We start from the raw sequence: 23,328 nt of genomic DNA on the forward strand, positions 1-23,328 counted from the left end.
CATGATTTAACCCTGAAAACTCTAGGGTTTTTTTGCAGATAACTTATAAATTAGCTGATAGAGCACTGTATCTAATTCCTATATAAAAAAAAAGAGGATTAAATAAACATTAGACCCACTTAGCTCTAATACTAACATGTTCTCACATCTTATGTCAAGTCACTTAAGGGACACTGGTTAGGCTTAAAATTGTAATGTATATTCTTTGTTACTAACTCTGGAATACAACAATTGAAACAACTGTAGAAAACCCTAGATGACTTTCTATCACTTTTTTGCAGTTCATCAAGCTTGGACTAGATCATTTAACGTTGGAAACATCCTACTAGGGCAACAAGGGCCCCTGAGTTTATACTGCACCTGCCAGGGGCTCTAGTAGTGTTATCCCACTGCAAGTAACAGACTAGAAGCTAACTTTAGGAGATTGGCTTTAAAATCATGAGATAATGTAAAAATAATAGATTTGGGGTTCTTTTTATTTGCCTTCTGCTGTTCGAGCCTTTAGGGTGCACTGGGGTCACATTTTGAAGTTTTCTCCACAGTCAGGAGGGCTAGAAACTTCATTTTTCTTTAAGAATGAAGGTTGAAATCATCACAAATCCACTTGACTCCAGGAGCTGGGGCTCTAAGGAAAACAATTATTGTGAGACTCACGACAAAATCATGAGAGTTGGTAACACTGCTTTTCCTTCTGTTTAAAGGCTAGTTACTTTCCAGAAGGCTCTTAAACACAACACTACAGCGATTGCGTTGCAGCTCTCACAGGAGAATATTTAAAACCAAACACCAAGAAAATTCTATATTTTAAAGTTGAGAAAAAACAGACGTCTGAGGTCTCTCAGGGCCACTGCAGGCAAGAAAGGAAAATAAACAGGCACAGGAGCTCTGGGCAGTTCTTCCTCTAGAAAGAAAGTCGGAGGATCACATCTTCTAGTCCTTAATCAAGTAAAACTTCTATTGCCATTGGTGCCGCCACTTACAGACATTAACGTGTGCTGAATAACTATACGCTTCAGACTTACAGATCCCGGGCTACACGTTTTATACACATTGGCTCAGGGACTACATTTTCTGGCATATTCTGAAGAGTGCTGAGTACATGGCTGGTACCCAGTGAATAATACAAATCAGGACAATCATCGTCGACTTTATGGACTCTGTGGATGTTCTGGAATTGGCCTGGATACAGCTGAAACCCTACGAATTTGAGGCACAAACACATCGGATATTTATATGACACTTTCTGATTCCTTCCTTTTCTCAAACTCAGAACAAAAAATGACAAAGCAAAATGGTTTTCAGTTAAAATGTAAAATTGCCCAGCAGCCATTGATCTACAACCCAGCCTGGGGCAGAACCTGCCACCCCTTGGGAGTTAAGTCATTGCCTCTCATCTGACTCTCATCCTCCAGCCTTCCTGACCGCTGGGCTGCTTTTCATGCTGTCAACCATGACCTCCATCCCAACCTCCTGGGACCGTTCGCTGGAGTCGCAGATGCATCTGAAGAAGTGAGTTTTTTACCAAGCTTATGCCCAAATAAATCTGTTAGTCTTTAAGGTGCCACTGGACTCCTTGTTGTTCAGAGAGCTGGTTTTGCTCCCATCTATCAGAGTCTTTTTTTGCAGCATGCAGCAGAGAGAGCGGCTGGTCTGCTGGATAGGGAGCTAGCCCTGAAGACCTGGGTTCTACTCCCCCCGGCCGTGGACTTTCTGTATGACCCGAGGGCAGTGCCTTAGGGACAGAGTTTCAAAGGTTTTTAAGCACCCAAAAATGCAGCTAGGTATCTAGTGGGGTTTACAAAGCACCTAACCTTCTAGGCACTTTTGAAAATCCCACTAGGTAGCAAATACCTTTGAAAATCTGGCCTTTAGTCTGTGTGTGCCTCAGTGTCCCATCTGTACAATGGGGATAACAGCCCTGCTCTACCTCACCGAGGAGCTGGGAGGAGAAATAAGTTAGACCTTGTGAGGAGCTTAGATATTATGGTGATGGGACCACATAAGTATCAGAGGGAGAGTAGGAACTTCTCTGTACCACTGCTATCTCTTCCCTTGGGTTTGGCCCCTTCTCTTCACCTACACCCCCAAATCTCCCTCTTTTCTGAATGTAACCTTGGCTCAGAGGGTTTGGCTGTATTTTTTCTGAGTCCTCTGTTCTCTCTAAAACAACCCCTCTTCCCTCCACAGAGGGATTTCTCTTTTAAAGGCTAAACTTCCATATCCTTAATTTAATCACCAGCATTTTCTTATCTTAATCACCCTGCCTCTGTTTGTAAACAAAATACTGACTCCCTGCCCCAGGGGCACCTCTTTCCTGCAGAACTTACATTTCACACTAATGCTGGGCAGAGTTAAGAGCATAGGTGCGCACTCTGTGGGTGCTCTGGGGCTGGAGCACCCACGGGGATAAATTAGTGGGTGCTCTGCACCCACCGGCAGCCAAGCTCCCCTCCCCTCCACCTCCTCCTCCCCCCCGAGCATGCCGCGTCCCCGCTCCTCTGCCTATCTCTCAGTGCTTTCCGCCTGGTCGCCGCCGAACAGCTGTTTGGCAGCATTAGCATGCGGGGGGCGGGGAGGAGGTGGGGAAGAGGCGGGGCCAGGGTGGGGATTTGGGGAAGGGATTGGAATTGGGGCAGGGAGGGGGCGGAGTTGGGGCGGGGACTATGGGGAAGGGGTTGGAATGGGGGCGGGGCCTCATGGACAGGGTAGAGTGAGGGTGGGGCCGGGTGGGGGGGTTGAGTACCTAGGGCAAGGAGGGGAAGTCAGCACCTATGGGTAAGAGCTCCACCTGGGAGCTCGCACACCTCCTGTATGAAACTCGGGGGGGGTCGACTCCTGCCCCTCTGCCCCCCTCAGTTGGCACCTCTGGGCAGGAACCCTTTGTTTCAAAGCGTGGTTCCCACGCCCAGTCAGTGGAAAAATACTGATATCCCCAGATGGAGTCCAGCACCAGGTGACCTGGTCACATGTCCCGGTAGCATCACGGCAGCCATTACTGGGAGGCTGTCTGAAGGGTCCTCAGAGAGGCTCTCTAGGGGTGAGATAACCTTCTTCTAAGGCCTATTGGTTTCTCTAATGGCCCTTCCCCACCCAGCCTTTCAGAATGGAGGCATCTCATCCAGTGGGCGTTCCCCAGGTGTAAACCCATTTGTAATACAGATACGTAGTCAATATTCCTAACTTCAGATACAGAAATGATACATGCATACAAATAGGATGATCATATTAAATAACTCCAAACCACTCCAATGATACCTCACCTGGCCTATTTTGCATAAAACACATCATGATTATGCCATACTCATATCATAATAATATCCCTATAAAGGATATGGGGTGTAATTCACAATGGGCTGGTCCATTCAGATTTAGAGGCACATCCCTTTGTTTGCTGGCAGTGTGGAGCCGAAATCTGGAGTTTCCATTTCATGAGCAATTCTGTGATTTCACAATTTGTTTTCGTTCCAGACTGGACCAAAATGACATTTCCAATTTGGAATGAAAACCAATTCTGAAATGTCCCCCAAAACCAACTGTTGGGGGAAAAAATTATTTTGGGTCAATCAAAATGCTTTGTTTTGATTTTGACTTTTAAAGTTTTGATATTCTATTCTAAGTTAGAACAGACTATAAAATAAATTTTGAAATGAAAAGTTGTTTCAAAATCAAAACGAGACAGAGCAGTTCAACATTATTGCAATGCTTAGCTTCATTTTTTTTTTCAGTTTCATAGAAATTGACACGTTCCTGCCAAAAGTTTTGGTATTTTTCAACAGAAACTGTGGGGCCTGGGTAATTCCTGGGGAAGTCTCATCCAAGTAAAAACCGGCTCAAGCTTGTGAAATCACAAGCCCAGAGGTGTTCTGGGTTGCAGGCTTGCTTAACTTCTGGTTTCATTATTGCTCACATCACAGAATTTATGCCCAAACCCAGTCAAAATGGGAAACTTTCTAAAATCAGTACGATGGTGCCTCTGGTGCTTTGTGTCATGCTTGGAATAGCTTGGCATCTGGACACAGAAGATAGAGACCTAAACCAATTAGGGGAAGCTGGCTGGATGAGTTTGTGCCAGTGCGTGCACATTATCATATTTAAAACCCTTTGGGCCCTCTCCTACCCAGCTGCTATCACATCCCAACACATTCAAATGTTTTATTTTCACCCTTGCTTTCAGCAGGTCGTGGTATCCGAAGTGGTGTCTGCGTGGCTTGGTGCCTGTCAAGACTGTCTGACTAGCTGCAGTAGAACCTAAGAACGGCCATACTGCATCAGACCAAAGGTCTATCTAGCCCAGTGTCCTGTCTTCTGACAGTGGCCAATGCCAGGTGCCCCAGAGGGAATGAACAGAACAGGAAATTATCAAGTGATCCATCCCCTGTTGCCTATTCCCAGCTTCTGGCAAACAGAGGCTAGGGACACTATCCGTGCCTATCCTGGCTAATAGCCATTGATGGACCTATCCTCCATGAATTTATCTAGTTCTTTTTTGAACCCTGTTATAGTCTTGGCCTTCACAACATCCTGTGGCAAGGAGTTCCACAGTTTGACTGTGAATTGTGTGAAAAAAATACTTCCTGTTGTTTGTTTTAAACTTGCTGTCTCTTAATTTCATTTGGTGAAGTTTTATGAGGAGTAAATAACACTTCCTTATTCACTTTCTCCACACCAGTCATGACTGTATAGACCTCAATCATATCCCCCCTTAATCGTCTTTTCCGAGCTGAAAAGTCCCAGTCTTATTAACCGCTCCTTATACGTCAGTTGTTCCATCCCTCTAATCATTTTTGTTGCCCTTTTCTGAACCTTTTCCAATTCCAATAGATCTTTTTTGAGGTGGGGCGACCACATCTGAACGCAGTATCCAACTGGAACCCAATGCTGTGCACTTGCTATTAAACTGGGCACCTACAGATTCTGCTCAGTGTATCGGCTCCAAGTCTAACCAGGTTTCCACTGTGTCTAATAACAGTTAGATGGCAGATGCTGTTGGTGTCACACCTCAAACTTCCACAACACAATTATCATTTTAAACAACCTTTCCGGAGGGATTTCTGCCAACATTGGAATGCCAAAAAGCTGGGAGCTCCAACTCATTAGTAGTAATTGATGAGACATTTGGAGAGAAATAGCGACGGGTATGGAACATGGCCATGAAACACCAGTAATTGAGATTTAAAAAACACAAAGACACCAAAGCAAGTAGCAGTGAGCTGGCTGGTCTGTTACCAAAGCATTGCTAACTGCCCATTTCAGGGAAGCTTTTATCTGCTTCCACAGCAAAGCACGCACTGCCTGGGCATCCAGCGTGAGACAATGGGTCTGTTTACCGATGGGAGCCACTGCAGCTGGCAGATGCATCGAAGACAAGTGTCAAATATGGCCAGGGGGAATACCCTGCATCTGCTCAAAGCATATTCTTCTACCGGGGTTTGCTGACTTCACACTGTATTGTGCACGCCACGAAAGGGATATTTATGTCACCGTCTGCTCCAAGGAATGGAGCACCGCCGGTCAGCTCTCTCCACGTGCCTCAGAGCTTTGTGGCCGCACCAGCCCAGCAGCAGCAGCAGGAAGAAAGGAACGAAGGCTCAGCAGTGCCCCCCGCATTCCTGCCAACGTCAAGGCAAGATGAGAACCCCTCGTGGTCAGCAACATGGGAAGCAACTGACAGAGCTAATAACATCATCTGGAGACCTGATCTCCAATTGTCTCCGGGAGCAGATCACCAACCAGTGCCGTTCCCAGACCTGAACCCAGACTGACAAGGGCCAGGGAAGTCTGAGACATCTGCACACTTGTTTTGCCATAGTCTTTTCCATAAACCCAGCCAGAAATGGGAGACTGGATGGATGGCAATAATTAGCCAGGCTCCTCCAGCCGCGCCGTGCCCCCCCCTCGTTCCTCTGGCCGCACCGCCCCCCCCCATGGCTCCTCCGGCCGCGCTGTGGGTTGCCATGCTGCGCCCCCCCCTCGTTCCTCCAGCCGCGCTGCCCCCCTCCATGGCTCCTCCGGCCGCGCTGCGGGCTGCCATGCTACACCCCCCCTCGCTTCTTTGGCCGCCCCCCCCCATGGCTCCTCCGGCCGCGCTGCCCCCCTTGCCTGCAGGAGCCCAGCTCCGGCCTGGCAGGCCAAGCTTCAGAGCGGAGCGTGGGCCCCACCCGCTGGCGCCATGGTAACCCCTAACTAAGGCGCCGCTTTTGGAAAATGTGCTGAGGGGAAGCGGATGCTTCCCCTGCACCCCCCCAGCTACGCTACTGACTACACTATGCAAAGACTGTGAGAGGAGTTGTTGGGCATTGATTATACTGCCAGGGATTTGTCTTTCCTGTTAACAAATCATAGTTTTATTCTTTATCTGGTTAAAAAACCCTCCATGCTAGCCGGAAGAGGTGCATGTGGATTGGACCAATGGGTTTAAAAAGCCACCTGGAGATTTGCTGGAGTTTTCCTGTCAAGAGAGTTCTTCAGTGCCAGACGAACAGTTAACTGCTAGGCAGACATATTGCAGGGAGCCCAAAGATCTATAGGTGGCCGAGGAATTTAATGTAAACTTTCCCACTGACTTTAAATCCAATCATCTAGAATCAAATTTACCAAAACAAACTGGCCCTCAGGTTGGTTTCTGATGGATTTTCTAGAGAAGAGTTTAGTTTCGATTTGCTTCCGGGGCTTCGATCATCTCAGGCTAAATCTAACAAACATCAGCCAAATGCCTGAAAAAATAGTCCCACACCACCCAGCTGGGGGCTTGGGGAATGGACTACTGGACCTTTCATGTCTAAGAACCTGGTTCAAATCCAGGCCAAATGACTGGAGGCCAGACGTTATTGGTAACTTTCAGCTGTGCAGTGTTCTTCTGTGGACACGGTCTGGAGTCTAGGTTGAGTTCCCTTTAGAGGAGAAGTCTCAGGATCACAACAGCTTTGAATCTTGGAGTGAACAACTGAGCTGGGGCTGCCGAGGTGAGGCCTCTGTGGGTTGGCTGTGGGGTAACGGGAAGCTTCCGCTGCTGTTGTTCTCTGGATAAACAGCCCCTTCCCCCTGTTGCGTAGCACCTTGCACAAGCATGACACACACTACAATGACATCCCAGCAGTGCACACCCCGGGGATCCGTGGAACACAAACTTCCCAATTGCCAAGTAAACAGGACTGGTCTTTATCACTGACATGGGATTAAAGGAAAAGAAACCAGAAGTTTCGGTGTCATTGATTTTCCTCTGGGCGGTGGGGGAATGTTCAGATGTGTTTTACTTTAGTTAAGTCAGGCTGTTGTCAATAAAACTCGAATTAAACAAGCCCTGTATTTTCACTCTATTTTTGGATGGCCTGGCAGCCTAACCACAGCCATTCACGCGCCTCGCACGCTGCCTGGTGAAAGATGATGGGGCTGCTACTTGCGTTGTTGCTTTCTTTCCTCCTCATTTTTTAATTGGTTGAATTATTTATTCACACACGTCCTAAAAATATAGATTCCAAGGCCAGAAGGGACCATTGTGGTCGTCTTGTCTGACCTCCTGTAGAGCACGGGCCAGAGAACTGCCCACAAATAATTCCTAGAGCCGAGCTTTTAGAAAAACGTCCAGTCTTGATCTGAACATGGTCAGCAATGGAGAATCCACCAGAACCATTGGTAGGTTCTTCCGATGGTTAATTACCCTCTGTGTGAAAAATGTACACCTTGTTTCCAGTCTGAATTTGGCTAGCTTCAACTTAGAGCCATTGGATCGTGTTAGGCCTTTCTCTGCTCGATTGAAAAGCCCCATTACTAAATATTTGTTCCCCTGGTTGAGACTTATAGATACAGTTACATTTCAGTGGTATTATATCACATATTAGTTGCTTGCACCCAGTTTGCCAAGTGACCCAGATCGCTTGGTATCGGCGACCTGTTCTCGTCATTATTTACCAGTCTCCCAATTTTTGTGTCATCTTCAACCTTTATCAGTGATGATTTTATGTTTTCTTCCAGGTCATTGAGAAAACCATGAAATAGCACAGGGCCGAGAGCCAAACCCTGCGGGACCCGCCCGGACCCAGGCCCGGGCAATGATGGATGCCAGGTTACAATTGCATTTTGGGAGCTCTGTTGGCAGAAGAGAGCGTCAGAAACGAGACTCTAACATCGTATCTGTGGTACATCCCAACGCTGCATTAAGGCACAAACAAAGCTCGCTCTGACAGACAAATGTGCTGCAGAATAATTTATGCCTCTACTCAGCCCCATCAAGCATGTATCTCTGTCTTCAGTTGGTCTCATTTATATTTATGGGAGGAAGCTCTAGGGCTCTGTTTGGTACCATAGAGCTGCATAGCAATGGCATACGCACGCTGGCTGCCATACACCAACCTCATCCCATCCCCGGGAGCCAGGAAGTTAGTGGTTACTTATTTTGGCAGGGATGTGAATATTGCTATAGGCAAAACATACACCATTAATCAGTGTTATCTGTCACTGTTAGGCCAGTAATAAACCATAATTAAAAGTCCCCCTGTAACACTATGGCTTTGACCCTCTGAGCTGGGTGGAAGAACGTGGGTTTTAGCCCAGGAAAGCTTATGCCCAAATACATTTGTTAGTCTCTAAGGTGCCACAAGGACTCCTCGTTGTGTCTACATTTGAATCACCGAGCAGCGTACACTTGCTTCCCTAGGAAGAAGCAGGACACTAGGCAGTGGGCATTTGCAAGGGGAAACTTTCATTTAAAAAGGTCTAATGGGCTAAGAGTCTGATAAACCGGATCTCTAATCTCAAATTCAGCTCTCAATAAAACATCTGGGGAGTTTAGATCTCCAGAGTCCAGGGGGTGGATAGTCCCAACCCCACAGCTCTACTGGGAACCTGTTGCCAGTGACTTGGGTGAGGCTGGTAATTATCTTGTAAAATTAGCTGGAGGTAGAAACAGTTTTACCAACAGTAGGTGATTGTTACAACACTCTTCCCTGATGGGCACATGCTACTTAGAGACACAAGCAGGCCATGCACCTGGGCGAACGCTGCTGTTGGGATGGCGTTTTTTGCCACGTTGGGGTTTTTAACTTTGTGTAACATGTAACCTTTAACCTGTGTGACCTTGATCATGGATGAAATGCAAATCGTTGCATTTAGTTACACACCTACACCTATTTACATACTTGTGTATACAGACACACACAGAGTTGCATTTAATTATATATATCAATTATAGAATTATACTTTTTATATAGAGACACACACACACACACACACACACACACATACACACACACATACACACACACACACACACACACACACACACACATACACACACACAATTAAATACAACTTCTTTTAAATAGTTCAAGGCAAGATAATGATTGTAATTAGGCTGCCAGGCACTACAAAAATAGCCTCCGAAAACACAGAACTCATTTAATTAGAGGTTAATTGGGAATGGATTGATTTAAGAAAGTATAATAAAAAATCTGAAAATATCCCCTACCCCATGATGAAAATCAATGGCACAGAAACGTCTGTGTTCATTTCCTTCTGCACACGTATAGAGAGAGGCTAGAGCCATGATCAATTCTAAGGACTCAAAGCCAGAGCTTGTTCTCCTTTCTCCAAGTGAGGGAGGCTGGAGAAGCCTCTTATTAATAAGCTTGTTCAAAGAATCAGGCTTCATTAATGACAGGTTTCAGAGTAGCAGCCGTGTTAGTCTGTATCTGCAAAAAGAAGAACAGGAGTACTTGTGGCACCTTAGAGACTAACAAATTTATTAGAGCATAAGCTTTCGTGGGCTACAGCCCACTTCTTCGGATGCATATAGAATGGAACATATATTGAGGAGATATATATACACACATACAGAGAGCATAAACAGGTGGGAGTTGTCTTACCAACTCTGAGAGGCCAATTAATTAAGAGAAAAATTTTTTTTGAAGTGATAATCAAGCTAGCCCAGTACAGACAGTTTGATAAGAAGTGTGAGAATACTTACAATGGGAGATAGATTCAATGTTTGTAATGGCTTCATTAATAGCCAGCCTGCTTCTTCCTTCTCGAACTCAGGTCTTCCTGTATAGCAGGCTCATTCTCTAGGGCAAAGAGTGGCAAACCAGATAAATAAATAAAAACAGCAATTCACAGCTTCACAAAAGTTAAGAAGGCCAAAGACCCTTGTTCAATGAAAGCTCATTTGTTCCCCTAATCGCCTGCTGAGCGCAATGCTAATGCTAATCTAGATGTGGCCGCCAGCCGAGGCTGTAAGCTCCCCTTACTGCCGAGTTCCCATAGAATCACATTCTTTGGGTGACCCATAGACCAATGCACTGGTAACACTTTGACCTCACTCACAGGGTGATTATGTGAGAAACTGTCGAATATTTACAAAGGGCTTAATTCCCACTTCAGCCCAGAAGCCCCATAATGGAACCGACACAGAAGAGGAACTCATAAACAAACAGACACCCAGGGGAAGCAAGGCAGACTCAGAAATAAAGCCTAAGATTTATTACCGACCCAGTCCTGATGTCGATATTTCAGCCATGGAAAAAGCATTCTTGGCCAACAAACCCAAACCAAAGCAAACTGATTCTTAAATAACTAACCAAATGTTCTTTAAAAAAGGGATTCATTCTTGCTGCTCGGTAAGCAAGCTCAGAAAATTCTTTGGGACATTGAAATTGTGGTGTCCAATCAGACCAGTCATCTTTCAAGGCCAACTGTGACTGACCTAGCCAGGACTTTTCCAGGAATTCTGCCAGAGAACCATTGGCTCTGCTGGGCTGCCATGAAATGAAGAGGAATTAAGGAGGAAGCGGATTCTCATGTGTTTTTTTTTGAGGAATAACCACCAGGCATCCTCAGGGACTGAGGTCTCAACACAGGAGGTGCTGAATTGGACCAAACTGAGAACCTAGAGAAAGCAAGAAATCACCTGCACCAGAGGCTGAACATGCAGGAGTTCTGAACTGCTAACAAAAAAATGCAACGTCTCCCTACAACCAGTGATTATCACAGAGGACTGGCGGGTGGCAAAGAGAGGAACTATCTTACCAAAAGGCTGTCGGGGTTTTCCTGGGGATTTCAGACCTGTGGGCTGTATTTCAGTGCCAGGTATACTGGCTGAATCGATAATAAAAACATAGAAAGACCTGGATGATCATGATAGGGGAAAACCAGCTCCGCTTCTGTCAAGCAAAATAGGGCCTCTCTGCGGAAGTTATGGGAGAAAATAGAGCACAAAGAAGAATCAAATGACATAATTTATTTGCACTTTCAAGGTGCCTTTGACCAAGTGCCTCACAAGAGGCTGGAATAAGGCAAGGACAGGGCGCAGGGTGAAGTTCAGGCATGGATTAGAAGCGATCCGAGACAGAAAACAAAGAGTTGGAATAAAGAGTCAATTTTTCAGTATGGCAAAAAGCAGTCACTGGAGGTCTCCTAAGCTTCCTGGCTTGGACCCAGTTCAGGACAGCACTTGAGCATATGATTGAAGTTAAGCACATGCTCAAGTGCTGTTCTGAATTGAGTGCCTAGGACCACCGTGTTTAATGCATTTCTCAGTGGTCGTGAAAAAGACCTGAGTAGGGAAGTCACAACAGCAGAGTGTCAGGTCTATTCTATCCAGGCACCTGCACAGCCCGCCTCACCCTCCGAGCCGAGGGCACAGAAAAGCACTAACATGTACTGGTCCCCAGTGTTTGGAACAACACCTTCCCCGGGGCGGTGGAATGGAAGGCTCCAGGGCAGTTCAGAAGTGTACCTGATACAGGTCTCCTTGTGAACGTCCCTTTTCAAGCCCCTTGTAGCTTCGCTGGGTCCACTTGCAAATGTCAAGAAGCTACACACATCTTCTCTTGATGGCTGAAGAGCTTCATGTTTCTTTTAAAGCATTTATTTCAACTCCCTTTAAGATTCAAAACCAAAATTCCTGCCCCAGCCTTGGCATCCGCTGATGAGACATTTTTCACACTCTAGCTGAATGTTTGCAAGATGTTCCTCAACACAGTCGTTTGCAGAGGGAAGGGAATTTTTGCACCACATGTCATTTCCAGTTACATTTTTTCTCCTACCTTTCTATGGACAGACATTTCTCTGAAAGCACATCTACATAATAGAGCGGGTAGGGCTCTTGCCAAGAAATTAGCCATTTACAGGAATGCGCTTGCTCCAGCTATAGGCAATGCCTAATTAGGCATATTGCAGGAATACAAGTTTGCAGAGATATTTTTAGTCTTTTGCCAGATGTTCTCCTTGTTTCGGTAGCTACATCTTGGCTGAAATAAAGCAGTTGTTGTTGTTTTGTGATGCTACATTATTCCAAACTGGTTTTTAATTAATTTCTCATTCCCATCCGCTAGATAACTCTGAGATGTTAGATCCAGAGCTGGCTGGAAAATGTACAAAGTGATTCACAAATATTTTGACCAATACACCCAGCAAACTTGCTCCAGCATGTCCTCTGGGCACAGTTATATCATTTGTTCAAAAGCATTTTTCTCCACCCTTTGCCAATTGGTAGATCAGAGGGTCAGGCCAAGATTTTCTAAAGCCACTAGCCATTTTGCATGTCTCAGGTTTAGCTACCCAGCACCAGGTACTTTAGAACAGCCTGATTTTCAGAAGTGTTGAGCACCAGCCCTCTGAAAACGAGTCCCCTGTTTCCGGTTGGCCGCCCACAATCACACGTCACTCTGGGAAATCTTGGGCTCAGTTTAGAAAACCAGCCCCGAAATCCAAACAGTGATCGGAACCTTTCCTTTCTCGGAAGCTCTCAAGTCTGCAAAGATGGGCTGAGAGCAGCAAGAGCGGCGACTCCTTCCCCACACTCCATGTCGTTTTCTGCCTCTGGTCAGCCTGGCGAGCCCACATGAGCTATCCAGCGGTGCATCTAGCTTTCTAGAATTTACCCCTCATTGTGGCAGCAGAATTCCTTACACACTATGAAGGAGAACGCACAGTCCCCATTTCTCTCTCACTCGCTATCCCCCGGTGGCAGGAATGTGTGTGTGGGTACATCTACACCGTGGTACAGCCATGGCTGGACTGGGTTCGCGGGGCTAAAAATCACAGGGTAGACATTCGGGCTCAGGCTGCGGCCCAGACTTTGAGACCCTCCCTCTTGCTGGATGTGACAAAGAGCTAAGCATCCTGCAGGATAAATGACCCGAATTCACCCTTTCGGGACATATTGGTAGATAATGTTTGTGGTTTTGTGTGTTTACATATCTATTGTTCGAGGTTAACAATGTAACCAAAACGGTTCCTGTCTATGCTGTATTCTGTTAGTTCAGAGATCAAAAGGACATCTTAACTTTTAAATGAACCGTAAATATAGTGACATCACTGTATTGATTTCTCTTTGATGCATATATAGCAAATCACCTGCGAATGGTGGAAAACAGGCAATTGCCTTATGTTAATTTGTGGAGCTAATTACTGGCGATGGGTAGGAAATAGGGCTACTTCAAAGTGTCCATGATTGCCTGGTGTTCACCTAAGAACTCTAAGCTGTCAAGAGAAGTCCTGGAGCTGTATAAAAACCCCTTGGGTCCTGATCCTTTTTATCTCAGATCTGCCTGATGCTTTATGCAGGGGAAGTTTAAGTTTTAAGACTGAGATCTCCAGTCCCACCTGGATCACTCTGGGTATGAACATTGGACTGAATCTATGGACTAATTCTAAGAACTCTTTGTAACGCCAAAGCTTCCCATCTCTGCTGTGACACTGATCTCAGAACTGTGCTCGTGCCTGTATGGAAAGTGATCTTTTAACCAATACTCACTCTTTTCTTTTTCAATAAATGTTAGTTTAGTTAATAGGAACTGGCTCTAAGCGTGTATTTGGGTAGGATCTGAAACATTCAGTAACTTGGGAGGAAATGTGTCTGATCCTTTGGGATTGGTAGAACTTTCTTCTGTGAGGAATAAGATTTTAAGTAATCTTTATCGTATCTGATTTGGGTTTCTGGGTGGAAGCCCGAGGCCGGGTTGCTTTAAGGGAACTGTGTTTTGGTTTCTGGGTAACCAGTGAGGTATTGTAGAACCTGTTTTGTGCTGGCTTGGGAAATCTAAGTATTACAATATCCACCAGCTTTGGGGATTGCCTGCCTCATTCTTTGCGGTTCATCGTAAGTGAGTGACCTCACTGTGGGTTCCCTGGGATCCCGGTCACACCGGGTGTCAGAGCCTGGGCTTCTGGCCAAGCCTGAACAGCTACATTGCAATTTTTAGCCCCGCAGCCTGAGCCCCGCAAGCAATCCCGGGTCTGCGACTCGCTGCCAAGGGTATTTTATTGCAGCACAGACGTATCCTTATATGCCCCCATCACTACAGTGGCCGAGCGCCTCCCATGGACTGATCCTCACAACAGTGTCACGACCCCCTGCTTACAGAAGGGGAACTGGAGAGATCAAGTGACTTGCCCAAGGCCAGGCAGGAGGTTTCTGGCAGAGCTGGCACTTGAACCCAGATCCACTGGCTCCTGGCCCAATGCCTCAACGACAATACCATTCTTCCCTGGCCGAGGGCGCAGGGCATGCATTTCATTCGGCAGGTGTGGAGATCCTGGGCAGCCTGATCCCGCCTGGAAGTTAGGTCGACAGCCCCGGGCCAGCTGGTGAGACAGTTCTGTGTTGCCTGCGCTCATGACGCTCACGCCTGACGCTGATAGTTCCATTTATATAACTCTAAATATATCTATCCTGTGCCTACGTGCCTGGTTGGCTTTCTTCTTTGGGCCAATGCCTGCACTTCCTCCTGGAGCTAGCAGGAAAATCCTGGACCTGCAACTCACAGCTAATTAACTGCTTCAGAAAGAGGCGTTTTTTAAAATGAGATGGATCCTGCTAGCGTCACCAAAGCCAGGACAGATGTGCATGTGCCCCACGGCCTAGCCTGCGAAACAGGCTATTTCCAGTTGCTTCTTGGAAATGATGCAGAAGCAGGACACAGGGGCAGAACCTAAGTCACCATCTACATTGGCCCAAAGTCTGGAAGCACTTGCAACTCTGCAACAAGAGGCAGTAACTGGACATTCCATCATGCCTCGCAGCGGGCAGTGAAATCTTTCTTGGGTTAACTAATTCCTGTGCATTTGAGACCAATGAGGAGAAGAGAGGAGAGGAGAAGCAATTCACACCTAGATGATGGCAAACTAGCTGGCAGAAAAATGTTCCCCTCAGTGTGTTTACTGCCATCCTGCTCGCAGGGCCCGATCCAAAACCGACTGGAGTCAATGGAAAGACTCCTGTGGATTTCAGCAGACTCTGAGTCAGGCCTTTATGCCATCTAGCTGCCATTTGAAACCCTAGTGCATACACTGAACCAAACTAGAATGCCCATTCTTCCTGAGGAGCGAATGCTATCTTCTCCCTTCCCCGGGCTGGCTGGCGCTTTAGGACCCAGAGCCATTAGCTCTCTCCGATTAATGGAGCAGACACTCTTCTGTTTGTACCTGAGAGTGATGTTTATGTTCGGGAAGTGCCTCTTGTAAACACGGCATCTCTGCTCCCAGTGTGGCTTTGGGATGCATTAGTTTAATTTAGCAACAAAGCTGGATCATTTCAGCAGCACCGTAGACCCAGCCTGGGGCTAGAGGGACTATATTCTATCGTGCTATGGCTGGCGTTAAAAGAGCTCTTAGCTCCCTGCCTTGGGTCAGCAGCCTCTCTCTGGGCTTTTAGATTGTGTCTTTCAGGGAAGTGCCTAATTCTTTATTTGCGCTATATTTTTCAAAGCAAATACTTCAGCTCTCACTCTTTCTTAAATGGCTGCAGTCCAGCTCGGCTGCTCATCCTTACAATAACAAACCATTGTTCATGTTTTGATACAGGAAATGATATCCTATTGCCAACTTCCCAGGAGTTCTGATCAGCGGGGCGGGAAGGAAATGGTGCTTTTCAGCATGACAAGTACCTGTGGCTGCTACATTCGGATCCCAGAATGCTCAGTGTCCATGGTAATGTACAAAGCAGAACGAATCCAGCTTTGTTTCCAGGCACCACGTTGAGCTTACAAGTGCTGGCACTTCCCCAGACTCTTGTTTTGTCTTCCATGCGGCATGAGTCTGACATGGGAGTGATGGACATAAAACACGGGCAGAAATGTTGGCAGAGTTGATTTTCTGTCTGCCATGGCTTCAGAGCAGCGAGGATGCTCCAGCCTCCTAGAGAAGGTTATTTTGTTTTTGGAGAGAGAACTGGAGTGGACAAAGATACCCCAAGCCTTCACTGGAATCTGATACAAACACACTCCTGAGCAGAGATATGTGCAAGGGCCAAAGTGCAGCTTGGATCTGCACCACTTCAGACAGCAGCCCTGCCCCATTCCCCATCCAGACCGTCATTCTGCTCAATTGCTCTCTGAGGCTGTGTGCAGTCCAGACCTCCAACCCTTCGACCAGCCTCTGAAAACCCCCACGCCCTGTTCCAGTGCAAGGGAGCATCAACATTGTTCACAGACTGCAGACAACGGGCCAGATTCATTTCTCATGTAACCCAAGAGTTGGCCACAGATTTTCTGTCACTACAACAATATGGATGGAAACCGGACACAGTTATAGTGGTATAATGGTGCTTATATTGTGATAGTTTATTTGTTTGTTTATTTATTTGTTTATTTGCCAGGGATGCATTTGCACAGGATGTTTTCATCAGTGGCTAGATAAACAGGAACTATTTGCAATTTAAAATGCTTCCAACTCTGGGAGCCTACAACACCCATTGTCTCACAGGCAACGTCCCTTTGAAATGCAAGAACGCAATCCTGGGAGTTAAGTGGGTATTTCCACTTACTGGGCTGAGGAAATTTGCATTGATTTAGCTATGCCAGGGCAACCCCCTAATACAGACATGGGCTGTTCTGGTGTGACTTACCAGGGTAAAAAGAACAGGAGTACTTGTGGCACTTTAGAGACTCACAAATGTATTTGAGTATAAGCTTTCGTGGGCTACAGCCCACTTCATCAGATGTAACTCACCGGGTAAGTTATTGTGTTCTCTAGACTGGCTCTAGGCAGGGTTAGATGATATAGTGGTTCAGTTGCTGGGAGCCTGTATATACTAGCACTCCCACTATTGACAGTACAGCTGGGACTGCACATGTGATGGCAACCAGAGGAGGAGTAAAGAGAAAATGCCTGGTGTACACACTGCCTGATGGGAAATGTATTTTGTACCTTTGCTGTGTGATTTTGGCTGGACTGGCTGGCCTCACTTTCTACCAATTTTAACGAAGGGAGCCTCAACTGGTCTGAAGTCCACAAAGTGAAATTCAATAAAGACAAGTGCAAAGTACTACACGTCGGAAGGACAAATCAAGTGCACACATTCAAAGTGGGCAATAATTGGCTAGGTGGTAGTATGGTGAAAGGAAGCTGGTTGTTACAGTGGATCACAAATTGAATATGAATTTACAGTGTGATGCTATTGTGAAAACCCCCCAAATAGCGTTCCGGGGTGTAGTAACAGGAGGGTTGTCTGTAAGCCATGGAAGGTAATTGTTCTGCGCTACTTGGTGCTGGGGAGGCCCCAGCTGGAGTTTTGTTTCTTTGCCTGCTTTCTAAACTGGCTTTTATTAGAGCTGTTCAGAAAACAGAATTGCCGTTCTCCAGGAAATGCTGATGGCGCAGAACTTTCTGTCATTCCGAGTTAGAACCAGGAGCTGAGATTTCACATTTGTCCATGAAATGAAAATTGAAAAAATGTCAGTGCATGACCATTGAAAAGCTTTGTTTTGATAGAGTAAAAACGTTTCCTTTTGATGTCAAAACATTGTGCAGTCATCTGTATTATATGTACTATCAAATTTAATACTATTATAAATTGATAGCCTATACAAGCCAAAAGGAAACGAATCGAAATGAGAAAGTGGAAACTATCTGTTCAGACTTTCCTGTAAAAAATGTAATCAAAATCGACGTGGTCCCACAAAACAGATTTTGACAAAACTGCATTTTCCGTCAGCGTTTGGGTTTGGACCAGCTCTAGTTTCGATGTAGTCTCTTACAGTGAACGGAAGGAATAACTCACAGGAAGCAGAGCACGGGCCTGGGGACTGGTCGGGGCCGGCCGCAGAAATGTCTGGGGAAGGGCTTGTTTAGTTTCGAAGTCGGAAAACTAGAACCTCGCGCCAGGTGAAATGGCTGACGCGGATACAGCCCAGCCGGATGCCGGATGTTGGCCCAGGAGACTGACAATTGCTCACTGTGGACCAGAGGCTTCAACCCTTGCTCAGGCTGAGTAGCAGTGCTAGGCACCCTGCACCCACAGTCCCTGCCTCGAAGAGCCTTTAGGACAGACGATGTCTGGGAGAGAAGGGCTCTGATCTCCCCATTTCACAGACGAGGCACTGAGGGAGTACCCGAGTTGCCCAAGGAGCTGACAATCTGTCCCCTTGCGTTACGGTTCCTTCCTGTCGGACGACTCATGCAGGGCTCCTCCGTGGAGCCTTTGCCCTCAGTCCAGCCCTGCTGTGCTCTGCAAAGCCAGGAGGGCAATGGAGGTGGCCGTGGAGTGACTGGGCAGAGGCACATACTCCCCCTTATCCCTATGTAGCTGCTGCAGAGCTAGGAACTGTCCAGCCTGCCACGAGAGCGAGGGCGGCCCTGTCTCTTTGCAGCTAGTGCCCACATCACACTGTGCTCCCCCCGCGACAGGGCGCTTGGTCTGACTGTGCCGTGCTGGAATGAATGAGCCGTTTTCATCTTGATTGGTTAAACCAGTGTAATCTGCGAATGATTCACATTTCCATGCAGCGCCTTTTACCCAGTCCCTCCGCCCACCCCTGAAATGCAGCAGCTGTTTAATGGCCCACGCAGCGCCAGGGCAAGCAGCGAAGGGGAGTGCTGCGGCCAAAGGAAACCACCGGGAGAATTCAGTGCAGCTGCCCGCTGGTGCATCCTCGTCCTGGCAGCAGCACGGCACAGCCAGGGCTCACCTACGGAGCAAAACTCCCTGCACCGGTGCAAACTGTCACCCCCTGCAGACAGGGTGGCTCTTGCAGCCTGTTGCTCCTCCCCTTGCCCCAGAGGAATAAAGGGGGTGCGAAGGCCAGGAGAGAGTCAGCGCCCGTCTGGGAGGACACAGCAGAGTGGCTGGCTTTTGTGGAGGTAGCAGACCTGCAGAACGGAGGGAGGGGTCTCTGCAGCCCCTCGTGCCCACCCTGCAGGCCCTGGAGCCAGCTCCAGCAACTCTTTCCTCTGAGCAGGGCTCAACAGGGCAAGCGCCTGCTGCTCCTTCATCTGGCTGGCTGCTCCAGCCCCTGGAGGAGTGGCCCGGCCTCCTCGAGTCAGCTCTGACCTTCCTCCAACACCAGCGGCCTTTCCTCCCTCGGGACCCCGTGCCCTGGTTCCCTCAGAAGCCAGCATACGGCAGGAGTGAATCTAGCCCATCCTGGGCACCCTGATTTCTGGGTGAGGGAGGAAGCGCTGCTGCAACGACCCTCTCGTTTGCAATGCTCGCATCCAGCTCTTCTGCAATCTTTGCCCTTCTGATCCCAGAGCAGGCTGCTGGGGCAGGCGCCGCAGTTCTCGGAGCAAGTGCTTTCCCTGGCAGAGTCCCGAATGAGGCAATGCAGCCCAACTGAGAGACCTCTGCCCGTCAACTCCTCCATCGCGCTTAATTACATCTCCTCGCTTCCTTGGGCGCCGCAGCCCCCTCTGCCTCTCTTATTTCCCTGGCTGGCTGAACAATCCGAAAAGCTGTGGGAGGGGAGCAGTGGCAGAGAGGCGGACGACTGAACAGTGTTCCTTCTTGCGCATTGACAAGCCCTGGTTCCCCACCTAATTGAGTCATTTAAAATGCATTCATGGCTCCCCTGGACAATAATTTTTGGAAGTGCTACCCTTGGAACACCAGATGAAAGGCTGCAACTACTCAGACAAAAACAGGAGCCATTTGCCACCTTCCTTGAAGTACAATTTTGTTCTTTCCCCCCATTTAGTGTGTCAGATTGCTGGTGATGTGAACAGCATTATAGTGACTTGGAAAAACTAACTGATGGCTCAGAACAACAAACCTGGCTCCTAGCAGAGTGCAGACATGGAAGCAATTACTAATGAGTTCTTATGCAAGCCCCTGAACCAAGGAAAGCGTTAGAAAGGGCTCCCCTTTGTCTAGCTCAGGCGTGAGGGGCACGATCAGCCGTGGCACAGATGTACTTCAGTTAAGGACTGGATCAATGTGTAATTCACAAGGCTGAATTAGAGATGAATTCCCATTTGGTCAGGAAGCTGGTTTCTAGGGTAATTCTCCAGTGAGTGAAATTTACCCCCGCGTGGAAGGCCACCTGTACACCATGTGAGTCGTATGAAGAGCTCCAAACAGAGTTTACAGGACCAATGGACTCTCCCATTGGGGCTTAATCCAGACTGAAGAGGTGCACAGGTCTAGTGCTGGCTCTGCACAGGGGTGAAATCACCCAGACTGGAGTAGGGACATGTTCTGTTCCCCAAAGGCTTGCCGTGTGTTCCGTCTACACTGAAACTCCAGAGCACCCCACTTACATTGGCGCTTACCTCTTCCCCCAGACTACATGAATGCATCTGGGACTTCGCAGCCTGGGTTCATCTGGGTTGTGTTGAGCAAGAATCCATAATTCGCAGTGGATTGAAACCCTGAGTAGACATAGCATTGAGCCTGCCTTTACTCTCCAGGGACCTGATGTTTGCCACGCTGGGGCAGCTCCTCCATGAACAGGCAAATACTCTGGTTAGAGGTGGGTGATGCTGTCTGGACAGGACGTCTGCTGACCAGTGTTTAGCATGTCAGAGGCTGGCATCGGTTTGCATTCTACAGAACCACCACCCCCCTCCCATAGGTGGGAGCCATCTGGTGTTGGTGCAAAGACTTAGGTCTGGTCTACACTAATTAGGTCAACCCAGCTACGTCACGAGGGGGTGTGAAAATTCCACCCCCCTGAGTGATGTCATTAAGCCAACTCCTGATGTAGACCATGGTAGGTCAATAGAAGAATTCTTCCATCTACCTGGCTGCCATCTCTCGGAGAGGCGGATTACGTGTGCAGATGGAGAACCCCTCCCATCGGCGTAGCTAGTGTCTACATGGACGTGCTGTAGTGTTTCAAATGCACAGAAGCCCTCAGACACCAGTCACCAGGGCAATGAAGGGGCAGAGCAGTGAACTGTGAGGGCATGGCTGCCTTTCCAACCGACTTCCTCCTCACGCCCTGGGCTTTGGGACCTACGCACTCAAAACAGTTCTTATCGTGCAATAAGAATCAAAACTGTAGCGAACCAAGGGATTTTGAGTGTCCTGCTCCCTTAACAACGCCCCATTAGACAGATAATAACCCCTTTTATCCAAGGCTCTCAAAGCAATTTACAAGCACCAACATTAACAAGCCCCTGTGAGGCTGCTCTTGTCCTTACATCCATGTTAGCGATGCGCAAACAAAGGTTATGTGACTTCCCCGCAGTCACACAAAGACTCCGCGGCAGATCTGGGAGAAGAACCCAGGAGTCGTCACCCCCACCCCTCTCCCTCAGCTCCATCTGGGCGTGTTTTGAGTTTCATTGTCTTTAGAGCTTTTGTTGGGGTTTCAAAACCATTTCTCTGGAACCCGCATTTTTCAAGGGAAATGTAGAGAAAGACCAAACGAAAGGAGTGCTGGTAGCACTCTAGCACACCCGGGCTACTCAAGGAACAGAAGGGTTGTTTTGCAACTAACTCCTGCCCAGCATACAAATGAAAAGCTATTCAGGACTTACACTCAAAAGGCCGGCAGCAGCTCAGAACTCCGCTTTCGCCAGATCCCAGCGCAGCTCAAGCCGCAAAGGTAGCCAGTCTTGTTCTAAAGCCGCACCTGGGTTTTGCCTGGTTCTAAAATTGCCAGGACTAATTAGCTGGTAAAATCTAAACTGCTCCGCCAACTCCCCCACTAACTGGACGACACAAGTGAGCCCAGCAGCTTCAAAGCCTTTGTGAGCCCAGGACATTGGACTCGTCTGAATTAAAGACAGAAGCGTCAATTCTACCAGGTGCCTCGGTCAGCCGGTTTTCAAGGCGTCAGTGCAGCTTGCAACGCTAGCCACTCTTAATAGCAGCGAAAAATCATAATCCTCCTTCCTCTTGCCAGTCCCATCAGAGTGCAATTTCTCCCTGACCACAGGGCAATCTATGGTACTTATATGGCCTCTGTTACCACCATCTCTGACCACCTTACAATCTTTAGTGCATTTTTCCTCCCAATGCCTCTGTGAGATAGGGACGCGCTATGTTAATGGCACAGAGAGACTAAGTGACTTTGCCCAAGGTCACAGAACTCTATGGCAGGGAATTGAATTCAGATCTTGCAAGTTCTGGGCCAGTGCTCTAACCACATGGCATCCTGCCTCTGCATGCCACAGGCTCTGAGAATGCTGGGTAAATAATGTTGGGGTCTGGCAGCTCCATTTCCCCCTGCATGTCACACCTCTCCAGGCTCTCCCGATACGAGCACAGCCCTTCTAAGCCCGCTGATCCTGCTCCCAATAGGGCAGAACCTTGCCTCTGTGCTTGGCCCTGGCACCTCCACTTTCAGTGTTAGGTAGGGTTACCATACTTAACAAATAAAAAAAGAGGACCCTCCACGGGGATCTGGCCCCGCCCATTTCCCAACCACAGCCCCGCCCCAACTCCGTCCCTTCCCCGCCCCAACCCCGCCCTAACTCCGCCCCCTCCTCCCTCCCACTCCCAGCTACACGGAAAGGGCTGCCCGAGCGCTACCGGCTTCACGATTTGCCGGGCAGCCCCCAGACCCTGCGCCCCCGGCTGGCGCTTCCCCAGCGCAGCTGGAGCCCGGGAGGGGAAGCGCCCAGCCGGGGGCGCAGGGTCTGGAGGCTGCCCGGCAAACCAGGAAGCCGGTAGCGCTTGGGCTTCGGGCAACCCCTATGCCTCCGGACCCTGTGCCCCCAGCCGGGCACTTCCCCTCCCGGGCTCCAGTGGCGCAGGGTCCGGAGGCATGGGGGCTGCTCAAAGCCCGTAGCGCTCGGCTCTTAAACAGAGCCGAAGAGTCAGGGGAGGAGCAGAGCCGCCACGGCCGGAGGCTCTGCTCCTCCCCTGACTCTTCGGCTCTGTTTAAGAGCCGAGCTGCCCGAGCGCTACCGGCTTTGGGCAGCCCCCATGCCTCCGGACCCTGCGCCGCCGGAGCCCGGGAGGGGAAGTGCCCGGCCGGCGGCTGAGGTCCGGAGGCAAGGGGGCTGCCTGAAGCCCATAGCGCTTGGGCAGCTCGGCTCTTAAACAGAGCATAAGAATCAGGGGAGGAGCAGAGCAGTCGCGGGAGGGGAAGTGCCCGGCCGGCATTTTCCTGGACATGTTCGGCTTTTTGGCAATTTCCCCGGGACGGGGGTTTGATTGCCGAAAAG

The sequence above is a fragment of the Malaclemys terrapin genome, chromosome 8 (genome assembly GCF_027887155.1).
Source record: "Malaclemys terrapin pileata isolate rMalTer1 chromosome 8, rMalTer1.hap1, whole genome shotgun sequence".
In the NCBI taxonomy this organism is placed as follows: Eukaryota; Metazoa; Chordata; order Testudines; family Emydidae; genus Malaclemys; species Malaclemys terrapin.